Source organism: Lytechinus pictus, chromosome 7, assembly GCF_037042905.1.
Source record: "Lytechinus pictus isolate F3 Inbred chromosome 7, Lp3.0, whole genome shotgun sequence".
NCBI classification, from domain to species: domain Eukaryota; kingdom Metazoa; phylum Echinodermata; class Echinoidea; order Temnopleuroida; family Toxopneustidae; genus Lytechinus; species Lytechinus pictus.
The window spans coordinates 1,934,161-1,955,508 of record NC_087251.1 but is presented as its reverse complement, the minus strand read 5'-3'; the positions used below and the strand labels follow the sequence as shown (position 1 = coordinate 1,955,508).

Below are 21,348 nucleotides of genomic sequence, written 5' to 3'. Positions count from 1 at the left end.
ATAAAGAAATATATTCATGTCTTACGGCTAAAACATGCTAGATTTAACGTATAAAGAAATATATTCATGTCTTACGGCTAAAACATGCTAGATTTAACGTATAAAGAAATATATTCATGTCTTACGGCTAAAACATGCTAGATTTAACGTATAAAGAAATATATTCATGTCTTACGGCTAAAACATGCTAGATTTAACGTATAAAGAAATATATTCATGTCTTACGGCTAAAACATGCTAGATTAAACGTATAAAGAAATATATTCATGTCTTACGGCTAAAACATGGCAGCAGAGTACACCATTGGATTTAGGAATGTCTTTCTCTGTTTTCTGTAGAATTGTGCGCCTTTTCTCAGTTTTGATTTCAGTTTTCTTTGTCACCGCTACAATATTTTGATTCAAGTTAATTGAAACAATACTCATTAAATAAACATGACACACCCAACACTAAGAACAGATATGTAAGGGAAAAAGAGCTGTAAGCAAGCGTATTGAGACGGAGAATGATAAATAAGCCCTTATTGGTATATGGCTCATCAAGGAAAATACCTTTTTTGAGATGTCTGAATTGAAATTATGATTTCAAAACTATAACTAGTCTACAAGCTAACCTTTAACAAAAAACAAAATAGTCCCAAACATATTTTAATTAATGGTAAAGACAGAATAATTTGTGCCTCTTTTGCATGTGACAAAGAATCCCTTCCCCTAAAACATTTGTAAAAACCAAAAGAACTGACACTTTGAGATCAAAATAAGAAAGGTATATAACAACAAAAAGAGTGAAGAAAAACATTCTCAAATCTCAATATGACATTATGATTACACAAAATAAGAATTGTCTTTCATATATTTCAGATTAAAGATAAACTGTTCATTTAAACAAAATTCCATTTTTTTAGTACATTTTGTTACTAAAAAAAAAAAAACCACATTGTGGACTGTAAACGTAATTGGCCAAGAGATATTTAGGCTAACCTTTCATCCCAATACTATGCATTCCTAATAAAAGAATGGATGAGCTGGACATGACCTTTGTGAGGGCACATACTCCAGCATTTGTTTCTAAAAGGGATTAAATCCATTTTTTGTTTCTTCTTAAAAAAGAGATATGTAAGCCTATAGATTTTCAGTAGGTTTTGTAAGTGTTTTGTACTGTTTCTTTGAAAAGATATATTAATGGATTTGAAGGGTACGTCTGATTTAATAATATTTCAAAATTTGTAGCGATATTCATCCAATGATAGTATAATGAAGGTGATAAATTAAGATAAATATTAGTAAAGTGGATTTAGCTCCTTTTGGATAATATTCTTCACATATCAAGGCATGCACATACCATCAATTGAGTAGAAAACAATAGGTTGGATATTAATCCAAAATGTCCCTTTACAGCATTAAAGGTATTAGCCACTCTCAAACATGGAGTGAATGTCCTTATTGCTCTGAACAACCATCATCAAGGCCTCTAATTAGAAAATTACTTGGATGAGGCACAATGACATATGTAGTTATTTCCTGTACACACATGTATGCATATTATTACACACAATGAATGTTAACGCAAATATGAATTGAATTTCATACTACATGTAGTAGAAGGAATACAAATTGTCAGAATCATTACATATAAGTCCAAGAATATGTCATGAATGTTAAGAATGTTGGGTAAATTACAAACCAAAGGTAACCAAAAACAACCTGAAAAATATACATGAATCTAATTACTGGATTTCATTCAATTATTTTTTACAATACCTCAGAAATAAAGTATTGTTTGTTATGGACAAGGTAAATTATGATAATATATAATTTACATGATGAATATAAACCTGTACACAGTTCCACTAACTTCCACACTCTTATGAATAAGATATGCTATGTTACAAATGATTCTCCGTCAATTTCCCAATATTTTATACACTTTTCAATGGAACATAAATAATGGATGGTCACTTTTTGGTCATTTCAAAGGAAATTTGTCTTTTTCGATAAAGCACTCTTCCTCTCTCATAATTTCCATCAACTGACAAGAAGTTGAAATTTATGTCTGTTTAGATATTCAAAGAACTAAATACAAGAGAGCCAAAGTTTGAAAATAAGAAAAATTTGTATATGCCTACATGTATGTAATGTATATATCATTTTTTCAAATAAATATAATTGAGGGAAAATCAACAAATCAAACAGAGATGGCAATGGAATCAATCTCCTTTTTTGTAAATGTTATATTAAAGAGAAATGACAAAATTTTCAACCTATTGCCTAAAATTCAACATAGTACACTGTACATCAATTACAAATTAGTATTTTTCTTTCCTAGCTTGTATGTAAAAGGGAACTTTCAAAACTGTGTACAATTATTAAAAATAGTCAAATTTAATCTATTTTTTCTAGCATTTCTCTTAAATTTCTTTCTTTGAAGAGTTAAAAATAACCCTGAAATACAAAATATCCAGTATCAGTATGTTTAAAACCATTTTTAATAATCTCTCTGCTTTTATGAGTGGTATTAGACGCACTGGCCTTCATAACCAGTATCCAAAGTGAATGTGACTTTCTTTCTTTGAAGAGTTAAAAATAACCCTGAAATACAAAATATCCAGTATCAGTATGTTTAAAACCATTTTTAATAATCTCTCTGCTTTTATGAGTGGTATTAGACGCACTGGCCTTCATAACCAGTATCCAAAGTGAATGTGACAACTCAGCTACATGTAAAATTAGGTTTGTCATTCTGCAGGGTTCAAGTACAAAATAAAATTAGGCACATTACATGTAGTACCAAAATAATAAACTAATGAACTAAAGATACAAAGCTTTATTATTTTTGGATTGTCAACTCTTCAGAATGATAAGCCATAAGCCTTATTTAGTTTTTGGATTAAGAAATATTCAGGGTAACTATCTTTTTTCAATTCAACAGGGGTGTGAGTAATCACAAATAAATAGAACTGAAAAAGCTTAAATGTGTTGGAAAAACCTGAAATTAAAAGCTCTCATACATGTACTTTCATATGGAGGAAAGCTAAAAATCAGCTGAAATAAAGCCGAAAATCAAAACCCCAAATTGCTGAAATTAGCTAAAAAGTTGAACTCTCTGATCTCTGATGTAAACAACCTTCAGGCCCGGATTCACAAAAGTGGTTTTTAAAACCATCTGTTGAACCCATGGTTTATGCAGATTTCCTGTATAAATTAAGCTTATTTACCGTGTATATAAAAAAATGTCCAATGCTGATGAGCGCTTGCGTCACAGTGACGCCTGTTGGGCCGTGGTTTTCCACGCTATTTTATTCATTAGTCCACTCTTGAATCATTGGACTCGTGAATAAAATAGCGTATTTAACCATGGTAATACTGGCACAATTTGACAAAAGCATGCACCACCATTGGACATTTTCAATATACATGGTAAATTGAGCATAATTTATACAGGAAATCTGCATAAACCATGGTTTCAACCGATGGTTTTCAAAACTACCTTCGTGAATTCTTGCCTCAGAGTTTGGAGTATTCAAAGCTGTGAAATAAGCAAGCTTCAAGTTACAACCATGCTCACTAACCCGTAGCTATCCCACTGACTGCTCTCAGAAAACAACCTTCACCATTAAAAAACCCCTGGAGATTTGGTATATTATTCATCTATATTGGAACAGACTTTGTTATTTATGCAGAGGATATATATCATTATTTATAATTGAAAGCTTTGAAGGAGAATTACAGGACATAGTTTCCATTCATTATTGCTCTGATATACAAAACAAATCATTTTTTATGCACATTATACTACAAATACAGAATTAACCAATTGGAAGCTACTCTTCTAAGATTAATTATCATAAGTTATTTGCATAACATTTAAATTCCAATAAAACACAAAATGACTAATGGGATACATTTACATCCAAATATGTATGTACATATTTCAATATACTGTATTTTAATCTATGCATTATTATGTCTTGTATTTTTGTTCATGACTTTTATGTTGCTCCACAGCGACTCCCTGAAGAATACAAACATACAGAGTAATATCAGAATTGAAGACCAAGAGTGTCAACTATTCGCATGAGTTGTTCAATTCTTGTTGCCATGGTGATGACACATTTCCACTGCTTGTTGTCAATGAGCTACAGACTTACCACATTGAATTTTCCTCTTTCATTCTTCAGATGAAGTAATTGGTAAATTTGCTTCTATCCAATGTATCCTACAGTAGCTGTAGAAGCATATAGCTACATGTAGCAAGCTTAGATCTGTATGATGAAAGCAAGCAGCAAATACAAATGAATTTTGTTTATATTATTTTGACTTTGACACAGTTAAAGTGATAATTGTCAGTGCTCTTGTCCTCAAACGGAAATATATGATTTTATTGTATCAGGTTACTTTATTCGTTTTTGTTTACAATATTCAGAGAAAGAAAAATTCAAGTATAAATGAAAGGTCAAAGATTTGCTGCATCTTTCCCTAAAAAAACCTAAATCAGCACCATAATACCATCCTTCCTACCCAACTTTATTTAATGTGTAGTATCCATAGTCTTAAAAATATGTAAATGCCTGATCAGTACCCTCATATATCTCACATTAGTATTTCATTTTTCATCATCTTTATGTGTATGACCTTGCATTAAATTTCATTGAATTAATTAAAGCCTTGCCTTTCTTTATAAATCATACAGGGTACATACATTTATGATTCCATAACCATTGGAAATCACTCACAATGAAATAAATGAATCTCATTGATAAACCTAAATTGACTAGATAAAGCTCAATTAAGTTCATCTTTTATATTCCCATGTCTACAGAGCAAAACTAATATTAAGCCTGACACCATCAAAGAATCTAAAAACTATTTATCAACTAAGTCTTAAATGTAGCATATATTCAGTGCCAGTATATTTTTCCATGAAAAAAAATACAACACAATATAGACATTAGTACTGGTAGTGGCATATTGGATCATCTTTAATTGGAATACATGTAGCATGAACAACAAATAGAATAGTCACAAAATGAAAGGGAATCAGTCATACAAATAATTTAAATAATGGCCGACTCCTTGACTATACTAAAAGTTGGATATAAATCAAGATAGAAATTTTCAGGTAATCCATTAAAAGAATTGAAATCATAGCTGAACGTAAGGAAAATCAATTCATGTGGTACAAAATAGAGTCATTCTTCCTGTCCTATAAATGAAATGTGAAGAAGGATGAGTGTACTGTTCATGTACATGTAGCTGTGTCAGATATCTTTGATCAAGGATGGGGGGGGGGGGGGAGTGTACTGTTCATGTACATGTAGCTGTGTCAGATATCTTTGATCAACAATAGAACAATGGACTCTGGAGAAGTGTTTCGTATATATAGATCTGTCTTTTCATACTTATCCAGTAACAAGTGAATGAACTGATCTAATCATTCGTGAATTGTCTTCCTCTTCATCTTCTCCTCTTTCCATCAATTTCCTAATATCGGATCAGCACCACTATTTCTATATATTAGTCTTCACCTATAGGCCTACACCCAAACTATCTCAATGAATACTCCAATGCAAAATGAGGATTAGATAGTAAGCAAGGGCTTAATATTCTTTACCCCTAATATGTCTGGTGTAATATGACTCTTACATGGCTATGTCACATTAGTCACTATTTTTTTATAATTTCAATTTTCATATGAATTTTCCAATATTTCAGTATTTCAATATGGAGGCTCTTCACTAAATCCCAATACAACAAATGGAACACGTCTGGCATTACGTGATTCGATATACATTTAGCAGCAGTGCTGACTTTGAAAACAGCTATTTAATAATTATTCATAAATATTTATTCACAAAACGAAACATAATAATGATAATAAAATACTAGGTCCATTGACCCAAAATGACTTTTGACCATGATAATGTGACCTACATGTAAGACATGTGCAAAACAATCATTCATACCTGATTTATCTTACGTCTATGATTCATGAACTACATGCAGACCCATTCATTTTTGAAGTTGTGATGCCAATTTAACAAATACATACCCCAAACACGGCCAAAGTTCATTGACCTTAAATGACCTTTGATCTTGGTCATGTGACCTGAACATGCTCAGGATATTTAGGGATACATGGTTGCTCTTAAAGGGATGGTCCGGGCTGAAAGTATTTATAGCTTAACAAATAGAGTAGAATTCACTGAGCAAAATGCCGAAAATTTCATCAAAATCGGATAACAAATAACAAAGTTATTGAATTTTAAAGTTCAGCAATATTTTGTGAAAACAGTCGTCATGAATACTCATTAGGTGGGCTGATGATGTCACATCTCCACTTGTTCTTTTGTATTTTATTATATGAAATTAGGTTTATTCAAATTTTTTCCTCCAAGAACTAGAAAAATTGAATTGACAATTGATTTAGTGCATTAGATATTTATTGCTGCAACTTATTTCATTATAAAAGAGACATATTATTCACACAAGTATGAAATAATGAAAAAAATATGATTTTATGTAATAACATAAGAAAACGGAAAGTGGAGATGTGACATCATCAGCCCATCTAATGAATATCATGACGACTGTTTTCACAAAATATTGCTAAACTTTAAACTTCAATAACTTAATTATTTGTTATCCGATTTTGATGAAATTTTCAGCATTTTGCTCAGTGAATTCTACTCTATGTATTAAGATATGAATATTTTCAGCCCGGACCATCCCTTTAAGTCTTATGTCCAAGTTTCATGAACTACATGTTGGTCCATAAACTTTAAAAGTTATGACAATTCCACAAATATCTCCAACAAAGTTTGTTGACCCTAAATGACCTTTGGCCTTGGTCATGTGACCTGAATCTCACACAGGATGTTCAGGGATACTTGATTGCTCTTATGTCCAAGTTTCATGAACTACATGTTGGTCCATAAACTTTAAAAGTTATGACAATTCCACAAATACCTCCAACATTACCAAAGTTTGTTGACCCTAAATGACCTTTGACCTTGGTCATGTGACCTGAATCTCACACAGGATGTTCAGGGATACTTGATTGCTCTTACATGTATGTCCAAGTTTCCTTGAACTTGATCCATAAAAGTTGAAAGTTATGACAATTCCACAAATACCCCAACATGGCCAAAGTTTGTTGACCCGAAGTGACCTTTGACCTTGGTCATGTGACCTTGATCTTCAGTGATAAACCATTACCCTTATGTCTAAGTTTCATGAACTAGGTCCATATACGTTATGACAACATTTCAAAAACTTAAAGATAAATTCCAGTTTTGGTAACGATCTAAAAATGACTTTTTACAGAATCTAATATAATGACCACCTAAGTGTCTGTTTGTATGAATAAAAAATATGTGCCAAAGGATTCTGGAAGAAATTGTGTAATTGCTGAGAAATAAGCAAAATAAGCGCGGATTCGGTCACTTCCGTCGGGTCTTTATTTTAGCAATAATAATACACTGTCCCACGTGTGCCTATCTGTGTTGGTGATCTTCAGTGTGAACATTTTTCAGCGTAGATTTCAAGATTTCACAAAGTTCAGTTTATGTAACTGTACCAGATATAGATCCTCGATGATATACTGACAATTAAGCCTTGTTTTACAGACTTTCTCATGAAATCAGTGTTTACTGCAAATACTGGAATTTCTCTTTAACCTTGGATGAAATTTTGATATTGATTCCCCCAACATGGTCTAAGTTCATTGACCCTATATGACCTTTTACATGTACATTGACCATGTGACCTGAAAGTCAGGCAGAGTGTTCAGTTATACTTGATAACCCTTATGTCCAAGTTTCATGAACTAGGTCCATTTAATTTTTAAGTTACAATGACATTTCAAAAACTTAACCTTGGTTAAGATTTCAATGTTGACAACGCCGCCGCAGGAAAAGCGGCGCCTACAGTCTCGCTCTGCTATGCAGGCAAGATAAAAGTGGCAATTCTATGTGTTCATGGACGAATCAAACTTTGTTTCAAAGTATAATCAGGAGAGAAAAAACCTTATTTTTGCAAATACAACTAGCACATCAATGATGTGGAGCTCATCCGGCATCTGGCAACGAAATTTAACACAATTTTAATTTCAGCCCAGTTGACACTGTACATAGTGAATTACATTGGTGACATAAATTGAGGAAATAGAATTGAAATTGATGAAGAAATGACATAGAAGCATTTGTTTTTATCTATGAATAAATTTTATATAAATTAAGCATAAAAAAATTTCTAGTCAAAATTTCTAAACTCTGTGTAGAACCTTGGTGAACCTCATGTAGCTCTCAGATGAAACAAAAATAATCAAAATCAAAAAGAAATAAATCAGTATTTTTTGTGAGTTTTGAAAATATATGAATAAATTAGCATATTTAATGAGTTTCAAAATTCTGTGTTGAAATTTTGTATCACCACCTTGAGCTATCATATAAAGCAAACAAAATTGAAATTGATCAACAAATGAAGAAAAAACGTTTTTTGTGATTTATGAATAAACTTTGCATAAATTAGCATAAATAATTTTCTAGAAAAAATTTCAAAATTTTGTGTACAAGTTTGGTGAACCTCATGCAGCTCTACCAGATGGAAGAAAAAAAAATCAAAATCGGTCAACAAATAAAGAAGAAGAGGCATTTTCTGTGATTTATGAATACATTTTGCATATATTAGCATAAATAATTTTCTACTGAAAATTTCAAAATTCTGTGTAGAAGTTTGGTAAACCTCATGAAGTTCTACCAGATGGAAGAAAAAAAAAAAAAAACGGTTAACAATTAAAGAAGAAGAGGCATTTTCTGTGATTTATGAATACATTTCGCATATATTAGCATAAATAATTTTGTACTGAAAATTTCAAAATTCTGTGTAGGAGTTTGGTAAACCTCATGAAGTTCTACCAGATGAAACAAAAATAATAAAAATCAAAAAGAAATAAATTAGTATTTTTTGTGAGTTTTGAAAATATATGAATAAATTAGCATATTTAATGAGTTTCAAAATTCTGTGTTGAGAGTTTCAAAATTCTGTGTTGAAATTTTGTATCTCCACCTCGAGCTATGAAATAAAGCAAACAAAATTGAAATTGATCAATAAATGAAGAAAAAACGGTTTTTGTGATTTATGAATAAACTTTGCATAAATTAGCATAAATAATTTTCTAATAAAAATTTCAAAATTTTGTGTACAAGTTTGGTGAACCTCATGCAGCTCTACCAGATGGAAGAAAAAAAATCAAAATCGGTCAACAAATAAAGAAGAAGAGGCATTTTCTGTGATTTATGAATACATTTCGCATATATTAGCATAAATAATTTTCTACTGAAAATGTCAAAATTCTGTGTAGAAGTTTGGTAAACCTCATGAAGTTCTACCAGATGGAAGAAAAAAATCAAAATCGGTTAACAATTAAAGAAGAAGCATTTTAAGTGAATTTTTAAAAATATGCATAAATTAGCATATTTAGTGAGTTTCAAAATTCTGTGAAGAAATTTTGAATCCCCACCTAATGCTATCATATAAAGCAAACAGAATTGAAATCAGACTTGAAATGACGAAGAAGAAGCATTTTGAAATTCAGTCAACAAATAAAGAAGAGGCATTTTCTGTGACTTATGAATTTTGCATAAATTAGCATAAATAATTTTCTACTCCAAATTTAAAATTCTGTGTAGAAGTTAGGTGAACCTCATGAAGCTCTACCAGATGGAAGAAAAAAAAATCAAAATTGGTCAACGAATAAAGAAGAAGCATTTTATGTGAATTTTTAAAAATATGCATAAATTAATTTTGCATACATTAGCATAAAAATTGTTCTAGTCAAAATTTTAAAATTCTGTGTAGAAGTTTGTTGAACCTCATAAAGCTCTACCAGATGGAAGCAAAAAAATCAAAATCGGTCAATAAATAAAGAAGAAGCATTTTTTGTGAACTTTGAAAAATGCGCATAAATTAGCATATTTAATGAATTTCAAAATTCTGTGTAGAAGTTTTGAATCCCCCACCTAGTGCTATCATATAAAGCAAACAGAATTGAAATCGGACTTGAAATGGCGAAGAAGAAGCATTTTGAAATTGTGGACGGACGACAGACGACGAACGCCACGCCACGGCACAAGCTCATCTGGCCCTTCGGGCCGGATGAGCTAAAAATACCCCAAAATACTGAGTGTATTACATGTATGTCTTTGGTTCCCCTGCATACTAACCATGATGAGCATAATCATAATTGTTTTGTGAAAATTAGAAAAAACTTTAAATGTTTTGACTTTCTTATTTTTTTCAGATTCAATTTTGATGTAATTTCCAGCATGATGCTTGTTTGATTTTTCTCATTTTTTATTCAATTCAAATCCACTTTTTATTGAGGTGGACTTGGTCTTTAATCAAGCATCATTGCCTATTTCAATATCAGAATCTTTCAAAAATCTACAAAGAAAATAGATTCTTACCTTTAAATTTTGCTAGAACATCATCAGAGTTTCCTTGGCGACTGTGGTGATGATCTTGGACTGGCACCAGAAGATGTCTTTGGCGGAAAGAGCATGTGTGTACGAATCTTAGTTTGTTTCGCACCTCCATTCCCACCACCACCACTCCTTCTGTGTGTAGGCTCTCCACCTGATAAGCAATTACCCATCTTACTGCATAGGAGATACAAAACAATGGGACTCATCTTACAAAGAGTTATGATTGCATGTAAGCAAGGAGCTTCTCCTTGATGTAAGTAAGTAAATAAGAGAACTGATTTCTTTTGCATGTATTCAAAATGAAGTGTTCATTAATTTTATTATGAATATAAAGTGAAACAAAATGTGATTCCTCCATGAACATGTAGAATCATCATTGTTCTTACGTACATTGAAGAACTTCCTTATTGTCAAATCTGCAAGTTATATTTTTTTACACAGGCCACAGGCAGGGAAATATGAAAAACAGGCCCTAGAATCTAACAGGTTGTAACTTTACAGGATAAAAAAGTATCTCCTCTTCCCTCCCCCTTCTTCTTTTCCTCCCTCCTCCTTCTCTTCCTCCTCCTCCTTCTTCTTCTTCTACTTCTTCTCTTCCTCCTCCTCCTCCTACAGCGGTGAGGTATGCTAAGACACAGGTCAATAATACTTTGTTTTGACCTTGTTGTACAGTCTAAGAGAAAGATTGGTAGCAAACGAGGTCAAAACATAACACTATTGACCTCATAGGCAACGACACGCATCTACAGAGTGGTGCGTTTGTAGAAAGTCAGCAGTAACACACAAATGCACAGAATGATGAAGAAAAGGCTTATCATCGGGGTAATTTCATAACTTTTTAAATTATAATTTTTATCATGTTTTTAGTGATTTTATTATTTTTTGGTTTGAGCAAAATGTGAACTTTTTTGGGGTGAAATTAGATCTGCAGATTGGATATCACAAATTAGGTAATTTTTTAAATTAAATATCTATCATTCTATGGATTTGGTACAATGGTGCTTGAAAGTCTTACTACTCTGGCAGCTTTTATCCATGTAATTGAAGTCCTGATGCATCCTAGAAGAGTGGAAGACAGTGAGTTAACAGTGTTTGTTGTACTTCAATCATGACATATGAGGAACTTGGTCTTAGAGTTTACTACCAAGTAAGCCACAAAGATACCATTCTCACTACCTTCCTGAAACTAGTTTACTGGAAACTAGTTTAATGTGTAGTGAGAATGGTCGAAGCGTTCTTGGCCTGGAAGCGATCTTCCAAACCGGTTCAGGAAACCACCTCGCGATGTAGTTTTCAAGATCGCTTTGCCTTGTTAAACTGGTTTTAGCGTGTAGACACAACTGTTCTTCGGGAAGCGATCTTCGCACATATTGAGCGCGCTACTCCACACGACAGGTGTAGAATTGCTGCGGTTTTGAAATTCGCGTGAACTGCGTCACCCCACTGAGAGTGTTTCCATAGCAACAAGATCGCTTTACGTTCAATGATTTTGAAAACCACTTTCGTGTGATCAAATGGGAATGCTAGCAAAGCGATCTTCCAAGCTGGTTTCCTGAATCGGTTTCCAGTAAACTAGTTTTAGAAAGCCAAAATGTTAAAGGAGAATGAAACCTTTGGAATAAGATAGCTTGTGTGAAAACAGAAAAATCAAAGAAACAGATCAACGAAAGTTTGAGCAAAATCGGACAAATAATGAGAAAGTTATGAGCATTTGAACATTGCGATCAATAATGCTATGGAGATCCTCAAATTGGCAATGCGACAAAGATGTGTGATGTCACTTGTGAACAACTCTCCCTATCACTTTAGTATATATTTCACTTAAACTGCTTCTTTTATCACATCTATCAGTATACGTGTATCATGTGTTCTTTCTATAGGAGGGCATGTAATAAAGATTTTTAAAGAATAGGCTACATCATGGATAAAGAGTTTGTATCACCTTAAGAAAAAGCAAGAAGAAACATTTTGGGGGTATTTTACAGTCCATCAAAGGGAAAGTTGTTCATATGTGACATCACACATCCTTGTCACATTGCCAATGTGAGGATCTCCATGGCATTAGTGATTGCAATATTCAAATGCTCATAACTTTCTCATTATTGGTCCGATTTTTCTCAAACTTTCTTTGTTTTTATTCTTTGAGTTTTGATACAAGCCTACTTGTTCCAAAGGTTTCATTCATCTTTAATGAGAACGGCCTCAAGTCAAGCATGTAAGTAAAAAACTGAAAAGCCTACAATACATTATTTGAAAATCCTATTCCTCAGTTAAAAGAAAATAAGAAAAGACACGAATCGAGTCCTCAAAATTATTACCACCATGGGGTTTTATATAATAGACTCACTTAAAAATACTAACCTAATTCATTCACACGAATTGCGAGGTTAGTATGCTATACAAACCTGGCACCACGTACGTGTTTACGCTATGGATTTTAGAATTGTCGGTTAACATCGCTTCAAAACGCGAATAATGTTAGCGGAAACTTATTCCGCTACTCACCAGGGCTTTTTCTGGTGAAAAGCGTTCAATTTTCAATTTTACAAATTTTTTAATGTAAAAAGCATATAAAATAAGAGCAAAATCGCTTACCTCGGCCTGGAAAGTTGCTTCGCACATCTCTTCGACGGAAATAAAAGGTCGTTGGTGGTGCTAATACAATTCACAACCTTAAGGACGTTCCACAGTTATATTTGTGCGCATTATGATCTGCGCATAGTTTACACTCTGCGCGCTGACGTCACAATGGATTAACAGGTGATTAATTAGCTGCGGGTATGAGCTGATTTTTCTCATCTTCTGCACTTTAACTGCAGATCCGATGCGTTATTTCATGAAGCTAAAAAATTGAATTATTCCATGGACCATTCAAAAAAATATTCTCAACAATTTCAAAATACTTTACTCTGCAGTGCTGCCAAGAATCACGAATATTGCCCCGAGTTTGAATAAATGGTAGAGTGGTTTTGATTTTTTCTTCACATAGATACTAAGCATTCGCCCCATTTTTGGTGTTTTAAAAAGCACATTTGCTCTAATAAAAATGCTGATAGTTTAAAAACAAGCACATGAACCCCTATTTTTTAATGTTTGTACCTCTTAGGTATACCTTCCTCTACAACTCTGCAAATTTTGGTGAAAATGACATGGATTTTGAATAAAGTGCAGCATTTATTGTACGTTTGTAGTTTGTTACTGAAATTTTACATTTTTTAGATTGGAATTTTGTTATCTTTTACGCCATTTTTAAGAATTGACAGTGCTGTTAAACTTAGAATTGCAAACAAATAGCACTAATAACAGATTCTCCATTCTAACGATACAATTATTAACTCTCTTGCGAAATTTGATGACTTTTTCATGTATTTTGACTGAGTAATGGAGGTTTTTAAACTCATTGTAGTAATCTTGGGCGGTCTAAAAATGCCAAATTCTTTTGAATGCGCAATTCTTAAGAACATCAATTTGAGTAAACTTTGAAGCTCTATAGCAAAAAATCAAGCACATGGACCTATGTTAATTTTCGCATATTTCGAATATTAAGGTTCTAAAGTATCTATGTGCAAAGTTTGGTGAAAATGACATGGATTTAACTTTAACTGTGGAACGTCCTTAATTCACCTTGTCTGTATTTTTAAACTAGATTATATAATTCATTGTTTGCGCAATTCCAATGATTGTTTGATAAAATAGAGACACCAATAAAAACTTTAAAAACCATACTTTTTATATTATTTTTGCTGACGATAATACTTTTTGAAAAATATTCAAAGCGATGACAAATTAAAAAAAAAATATAGAAAATTCTACGTACCTTGAACGAAGCCCCACAAGTGTAACCATTCGTTTTTCAATTAACATTCCACCAGTCTTTAGAGTAAAAGGATTGGACACTTTGGCTTTGCAGACTTCGCGTAACGCTTTGCCTTTGCATCGATCTACGTGTAAAATAGTTTTTGTGCTTAGTCTTTCCCTTGTGTAGTGTCTTCGATATGAAGATAAACCGCGCGCCCGCGCCCTCTTTAGCTCATTAGACGAAAAATTTGGGAGATGGAAGCAGGGTCAGTATTTTGTCAACGAGAAGAAAAATCAACGCTTAAATGACGCTATTTGAGGGATATTCATCATAATTAGGGAGAATTGACTTCACATCGTTCGGAAAGATTCTTAGTAGCCTACTTACTTTTAGTTTTACAATTTTTTTGTGTGAAATTCGCGGGAATTTGTTGCAATTTTGCTTGCGCCGTGCTTTCAATTTTCCTGTACACAGCGGCAGTAATGCACCCATGGGCTGATGGGTGAACCTAATTATAAACTGAAAGGTTAGACCTAAAATAAATAAGCGTAACAACAATCATTGTGTATGGGACTAGATCTTACCCTGGCCAGGCAAAGCCAAAGGTACCGTACTGTCCGAAATGGATTGATACTTACACGTTACAGCTGAATAAACTGTTGAACCTGATTATAAATGTCACTTGGTTCAGTGCAAGTGTGTAAAATGTGTAAACTATGTAAAAAAAATAATCACTTCGCTTTGTTAGGCACAATTTCGAGGTATTCCAATTCCAAAACCATAGCAATGAAAGTCACAGAGCAGATCAAAAGTTAATCGCTGAATAGATTAGCTAGCTGATCAAAGCTGACGACGTGTTTACTTTTAGATAGATGGCGCTCTCTCTATCTATATACGGCACTGGCCGGCTAAGTACTTTCACCATGAGCATGATGATTGAAGAAGAAAAAAAAAAACACAGAAAGGACCCGGAGAAAAGAACGGTAGGCACTTATGATCCAAGTTTGAAAGGAGACTCGTAAAATGACGTCACTCTCGCCGATGAATATTCATTAGATCGTGGTCGTGCGTGTTCAATACACACTGCGTGCAGGCATGCAGATAGTTATATGCGAGGAACTTTGGCTCCAGAGACAAGTTGTCAAATAACGTGTGTGTGTGTGCGTGTGTGTACCATCGGCTGGTAGTATTCCATGCTGTCTAAGACTTCAAACGCGTCGGAGAGAGTGCATGGCAATTCGGTAAAACGAAGTTTCCGATATAAAGAGATAATAAAATAACACTATGTACAGTACGTTGAGAGGCAAATGTCAGATCAGGGGAGGCAGGAGTACAATCAGGTTTTTTTTTAAAGGGAAGAATAGTGTAAAATAAAAGGTATTATATAGCCAAATGATCTATAGGTGAGGGAAGTGAACAATGATGTTTTTAAAAAAAGAATGAATATACCTTACCTGAATATTATGGTGAAGCCAATTTAAAAGGAGGTGAGACAAGTTTCAATGGAGGTTTCACAAAATAATAAACTGTATTATGGTGAAGCCAATTTAAAAGGAGGTGAGGCAAGATTCAATGGAGGTTTAAAAAAAAAATAAACTATACTAAGAATTATGGTGAAGCCAATTTAAAAGGAGGTGAGGCAATTAAGTTTCAATGGAGGTTTTTAAAAAGAATAAACTGTACTATTAATTATGGTGAAGCCAATTTGAAAGGAGGTGAGGCAAGTTTTAATGGAGGTTTTTAAAAAGAATAAACTGTATTATGGTGAAGCCAGTTTAAAAGGAGGTGAGGCAAGTTTGAATGGAGGTTTTAAAAAAAGAATAAACTGTAGGATGGGGGGTCGGGTGTCCGGACACTTTATATTTTTGAAGCCTTCTTTTTTGTCTTTGGATTACACTAAAAATATGAATTCAATAGTTGTAATCATCTTCCATTTTGTTCTCTATCATAATATTTCCTTACATTTTGCACTAAACATTGATGAAACTTCGCTTGTAAATTTTTCCAAATGACTTTCTAAAATTGATCGTCCGGACACACAACCTGTCCGGACACACAACAACTGGGTATACTACAAATTTAAAATGAGGCGACGCAAGTGTCAATGGAGGTTTTTAAAAAGAATAAACTGTACTACAAATTTAAAAGGAGGCGAGGCAAGTTTCAATGGAGGTTTTTAAAAAGAATAAACTGTACTACAAATTATGGTGAAGCCAATTTAAAAGGAGGTGAGGCAAGTTTCAATGGAGGTTTTTAAAAAGAATAAACTGTATTATAAATTATGGTGAAGCCAATTTAAAAGGAGGTGAGGCAATTAGTTAATGGAGGTTTTTTAAAAGAATAAACTGTATTACAAGTTATGGTGAAGGCAATTTGAGAGGAGGTGAGGCATGTCTATAATGATTTTTTTTAAAGAATGATAAGTGTAGAATATAATTCAAAGTTATGACATTTTAAAGTTTTGCTTAATTAAAAAAAACAGTTATATGCACATCCTGGTCTGTATGCACCTGAGGAGACTGATGACGTCATCCTCTCACTATTTCTTTTGTATTTTATTATAGGAAATATGAAATATTCTAAGTTTCTCCTTAATGTCAAGTGATACAACGATTAATTCCTCCCTGAACATGTGGAAATTAGCTTTGTTTAATACTATATGGTTCAGTCAATTAGTGGGATGATAATGATGATGAGGAACAGGGCCGGTATTCAATGCTACTCTTAAAGCCACAATTTCAAGTATATTTTACTCAGTATTTTGCAAAAGTAAAATACTTATCCATCTTTGGTATTCAATTGCATTTTTTTTTGGCTAAATATTTTGCTTAAATGTAAGTCAGCCATCTACTAGACTTAAGTCTACATATACAAAAATGATACGCACAGAAATACATTCACACATTTGGCACTATTTGGCTCAAAATTTATAACATCACAATGGGTATTAGTATTTAGTTCAATTTGGATAAGGTAAATTCTGAGATCTGATCTGCATACAAGTTTAAGCATTTTGATAAGCCAGCCAAATTGCTAAGTAAAATACTTACAAAATCAAAACTTAGAATTTAATAGGCGGCCGAGGTATTATTTTCTTCCAGAGGACATGTACAGATTTCTTGTTGACAAAGGATGACATGATGATTATTTTGCAAAACATGGCTTATTAAAAAATATATTATGTATATTCCATTTCAGTGACAATTGCATTTTTGGGGAGGGGATATTACGTATTTGGGAATGGAAAAGTTCAAAATTAATGCAAACTTAACCTATTTACGCAGGGGGGGGGGGGGGGGGGGCTCTGAGCTCTGCGATTTAAAAAAAAAGTCTTTTGCATGTTTTGAGACCAGTTTTGCGAAGCCTGGGTACTGGGTTCTGAAAATTACAAAACAATTTGTAAGTGCATATCAGACAAAAATGGCTCAAAATTGTGATATTTGTGTACCACGTCAATGGAATATGCGTTTTCAACCAAAATTCATGAATGCCTAATTGTTTTTAGTTTTGTTGAACTAAACTGATTTATTTTATGCTGTTACGAGAGTCCGAGCATCGTTGAAAAAAAAACAATGCAATACAAAGGTAAAAACACAAGAAATACATTTATCGAAGAACACCACAAAGAGTTTCTAAACCAAAAATTAGAACATTTGGAGCTTTATTTAGGGAGTTAGAGGAATAGGTATAGTATACTAATTATGCACAAATGAGCATAATCAATTAATAGCAATTTGCATGAAATAAATAACTACACAATTTTGTGGATTATTAAAAGCAATTGCGATCTTTTTCTTCACTATTCATTGTTTTTAGAAACCTCATTGTAGACTTGCCTCATGCACCTCTCAAGATGGCTTCATCATTTGAATTATTCTACACTTATCATTCTTTAAAAAAAATCATTGTAGACATGCCTTACCTCCTCTCAAATTGCCTTCACCATAACTTGTAATACAGTTTATTCTTTTTAAAAACCTCCATTAACTAATTGCCTCACCTCCTTTTAAATTGGCTTCACCATAATTTGTAATACAGTTTATTCTTTTTAAAAACCTCCATTGAAACTTGCCTCACCTCCTTTTAAATTGGCTTCACCATATACAGTTTATTCTTTTTAAAAACCTCCATTGAAACTTGCCTCACCTCCTTTTAAATTGGCTTCACCATAATACAGTTTATTCTTTTTAAAAACCTCCATTAAAACTTGCCTCACCTCCTTTTAAATTGGCTTCACCATAATTTGTAGTACATTTTATTCTTTTTAAAAACCTCCATTGAAACTTAATTGCCTCACCTCCTTTTAAATTGGCTTCACCATAATTTGTAGTACAGTTTATTCTTTTTTAAAAACTTCCATTGAAACTTGCCTCACCTCCTTTTAAATTGGCTTCACCATAATTTGTAGTACAGTTTTTTCTTTTTAAAAACCTCCATTGAAACTTGCCTCACCTCCTTTTAAATTGGCTTCACCATATACAGTTTATTCTTTTTAAAAACCTCCATTGAAACTTGCGCCTCACCTCCTTTTAAATTGGCTTCACCACAATTCTTAGTACAGTTTATTCTTTTTAAAAACCTCCATTAAAACTTGCCTCACCTCCTTTTAAATTGGCTTCACCATAATTTGTAGTACAGTTTATTCTTTTTAAAAACCTCTAATGAAACTTGCGTCGCCTCCTTTTAAATTTGTAGTACAGTTTATTCTTTTTAAAAACCTCCATTGAAACTTGCCTCACCTCCTTTTAAACTGGCTTCACCATAATACAGTTTATTCTTTTTAAAAACCTCAATTGAAACTTGCCTCACCTCCTTTTAAATTGGCTTCACCATAATACAGTTTATTTTTTTAAACCTCCATTGAAACTTGCCTCACCTCCTTTTGAATTGGCTTCACCATAATTTGTAGTACAGTTTATTCTTTTTTTAAAACCTCCATTGAAACTTGCCTCACCTCCTTTTGAATTGGCTTCACCATAATTTGTAGTACAGTTTATTCTTTTTTAAAAACCTCCATTGAAACTTGCCTCGCCTCCTTTTAAATTTGTAGTACAGTTTATTCTTTTTAAAAACCTCAATTGAAACTTGCCTCACCTCCTTTTAAATTGGCTTCACCATAATTTGTAGTACAGTTTATTCTTTTTAAAAACCTCCATTGAAACTTGCCTCACCTCCTTTTAAATTGGCTTCACCATAATTCTTAGTATAGTTTTTTTTTTTTAAACCTCCATTGAAACTTGCCTCACCTCCTTTTAAATTGGCTTCACCATAATACATGCAGTTTATTATTTTTTTAAACCTCCATTGAAACTTGTCTCACCTCCTTTTAAATTGGCTTCACCATAATATTCAGGTAAGGTATATATTCATTCTTTTTTTAAAAAACATCATTGTTCACTTCCCTCACCTAGATCATTTGGCTATATATATAATACCTTTTATTCTACACTATTCTTCCCTTTAAAAAAAAACCTGATTGTACTCCTGCCTCCCCTGATCTGACATTTGCCTCTCAACGTACTGTACATAGTGTTATTTTATTATCTCTTTATATCGGAAACTTCGTTTTACCGAATTGCCATGCACTCTCTCCGACGCGTTTGAAGTCTTAGACAGCATGGAATACTACCAGCCGATGGTACACACACGCACACACACACACGTTATTTGACAACTTGTCTCTGGAGCCAAAGTTCCTCGCATATAACTATCTGCATCCCTGCACGCAGTGTGTATTGAACACGCACGACCACGATCTAATGAATATTCATCGGCGAGAGTGACGTCATTTTACGAGTCTCCTTTCAAACTTGGATCATAAGTGCCTACCGAAAAGAACTGGGAAATTATATTTTGTTAACCTATTGTTTAGCCCCAGGTTTAGCTTGGAAGAGCTGCTTAAGGGATTATTCCTTCAAGGTTCAAGGTAATCAACTAATGTCTGCATTCTCCATGCAAGTCACTAAATCTACTTGACGTATTTCTAGACATAGAGGGATGACACGGATGATAAAATTAAATGGAAACATTAAAAAAGGGTATTCCGGTCTGAAAATAATTACAACGTATGTTGCACCCAGCGAAATGCCGAACGAAGTTATTCGTAATGTGATATGCACATCGTTATGAATATTCATTAGGTGGGCTGACGATGTCACATCCGCAACTTTCCATTTTCATAAGCATGTACTGTTAGTGTTATTAGTAATAATATTCGTTTTCTTAGTGATTAAGTAATGGAGAAATGCCAGGGACAGGGAAGGGAGGTGGCAATAATTGTCCTGAGGATGTACAACGTTGGTAACGATAGAGACATACCAAGATGGGTTGAACGTGCGTTCCTTCGAAAATCGCAGACAGTATCAACGACAGATCCAGGACCCAAACAGAATGGATCTATTGTCCTCCACCCTGATGATGAGCATGGAAAGCATCTACGTGATTATGATGACAAATATCAAAGTTCTAACACCGACGAGAGAATGGAAAATGGAGAATAGATGGTGGCATTATCACTTGAAACGAAAGCAGCGTTCGTTATACTTTGGTTATACTTTGTGGGATTGCTGGAAATATTGCCTTCACTTCTCTACATGTAACCATACTATATACGCTACTAAATGATTAAGCCCATCCTAATTGGCAAGTTTATTGAAATAATTAGAGGAATTAAAAGTTCAGTAGTAGATTTCATAGTTGTGTGTGGTATCACTAACTCCCTTATTTGCACACCCATTTCAGGGGCCGCGGGGAGGGGGTGGATGGGCTTCAGCCCCCCCCCCACTTTCTTTTCCAAAACCATGTACAAAAACGTAAAAATACAATCAGATTGCGTTTTTTTTTTCATGGTCTGCCTGCACTTTCAAAACCGTTCCGCGGCCCATGCCTTTCACACTCTAAACTGTGTGGGTTTAAAATGCATCGACACGCAGTGCCACTCGAAATCTTGATTACATTTGAAACCTAAATATTTATTCTTAAAATGAATTTAAAAAATCGATTGGTCCCGAATTTCAGTCCATCTGGTTTTATTTAAAATCGATGCAGTTAAAAAAAAGATCCAAGA

General features: G+C 33.4%; 1 long non-coding RNA gene across 1 annotated transcript; it reads right to left on the bottom strand.

Annotated features, from left to right (window-relative positions):
* Positions 1–362: 362 nt before the first annotated feature.
* Positions 363–15,167, bottom strand: LOC129265167 (uncharacterized). The gene is made up of 3 exons (XR_008584921.2): positions 14,921–15,167; positions 10,466–10,657; positions 363–4,261 (listed from the first exon to the last, which is right to left on the bottom strand). It is a non-coding gene; the product is annotated as an uncharacterized LOC129265167 (long non-coding RNA).
* Between the last annotated feature and the right edge of the window lie 6,181 nt (positions 15,168–21,348).